The sequence below is a fragment of the Cyprinodon variegatus genome, unplaced genomic scaffold (assembly GCF_000732505.1).
Source record: "Cyprinodon variegatus isolate N-32 unplaced genomic scaffold, C_variegatus-1.0 Scaffold1834, whole genome shotgun sequence".
Taxonomy (NCBI): Eukaryota; Metazoa; Chordata; class Actinopteri; order Cyprinodontiformes; family Cyprinodontidae; genus Cyprinodon; species Cyprinodon variegatus.
The window spans coordinates 67,185-68,641 of record NW_015152287.1 but is presented as its reverse complement, the minus strand read 5'-3'; positions in this window follow the sequence as shown (position 1 = coordinate 68,641).

Below are 1,457 nucleotides of genomic sequence, written 5' to 3'. Positions count from 1 at the left end.
ACCTTTAACCGGATGATCTAAACGGATCAGAACCTTTAACTGGATGATCTAAACGGATCAGAACCTTTAACCGGATGATCTAAACGGATCAGAACCTTTAACTGGATGATCTAAACGGATCAGAACCTTTAACTGGATGATCTAAACGGATCAGAACCTTTAACTGGATGATCTAAACGGATCAGAACCTTCAGCTGGATGATCTAAACGGATCAGAACCTTTAACCTGACGATCTAAATGGATCAGAACATTCTGGAAGGTGTAACTGGGTCATGAAAGCAGCTGTGAATCAGGTTTTGCTGCCTACAGAACCTTGAGGAGTTCTGATGGCCCACCAGAACCTCCTCTGTGTTTCCTTCCAGCAGAGCAGGCCCAGAATGTCCCCAGGGAAGGGTCCAGAGGGACGGACGGGTCCAGAGGGACGGCCCGGTAAAGCTGTGGTGAACCGACAGCAGCAGTAAACACGTTACCCAACCAGCAGCCACAGGAGGTCCGACAGAACCAGAGGCCGTTAATCACAGAGACAGAACAATGTTCTGACGGAGTCCAAAGAGGACCGGCTCACCGTTCTATTTCGGTCTCACTGGGTCGGAGCTAAAAGCAGGCACTGGTACCAGAACCCCATCAGATCTCTAGATGTTTTCCCAGTTAAAGCTCTATGTGTGCTCGCTCTAGTACAGGTAGATCTATGGTCGTCAGTCGGCTCATATTTGGGACCAAAGCTTGATTTTATTCTGGAATCTGATTCACGGATCCGGTTTCTGTTGTTAATGTTTAAAGTGTTAATAAAGGTTCGTTTCTGTTTGAATCCTGAAAGATGAATCATTATTTCATCACTGTGATGACAAACAGAAATATCAGCTTCAACAGGAGGAGCAGATCTAAGATCAGGTGATCTATGCTCTCTGGGAACTCTGCCTGGCAACAGAACTGACCAATAGGAGGACAGCGTGTTACCGACCCTTATTAACTGCCTAGGATGTAAAGGATCCTGGAGGGGGAGGGGTCCGTGATGATGATGATGATGATGATGATGATGATGATGACGACTAATGTTGTTGGTATTATCATCTTTATTATTATATTTATTTATTATCCATATTTCATCTCAGGTTTATTGGAAGTTTTAATCTTCATGCTGAAAGAAGAAAAGTTCTGAAAGGTTCTAACAGGAGTTCTCTACACAGGTTCTCTGGGTTCTGTAGGTCCGGTTCAGTGAGTCCAGATTGGACCCCCTGTCCCACACAGACACACATCAGGGTTTTAGTTCTATGGGTCCAACAGCAGAACAGAACCTAGAACATGCACACACAGATCTGGTCCAAAGTATTGCCTCCCTGGAAGGGCAACGTCCAAAGATGGATTTTCAGAACCAGGTTCCTCTGACTAAAGTGGGTAGTGGACTGATGGACAGATGTTCACGCTGGACCTTCTGGGTCAGGGTTCTGGGTATAGG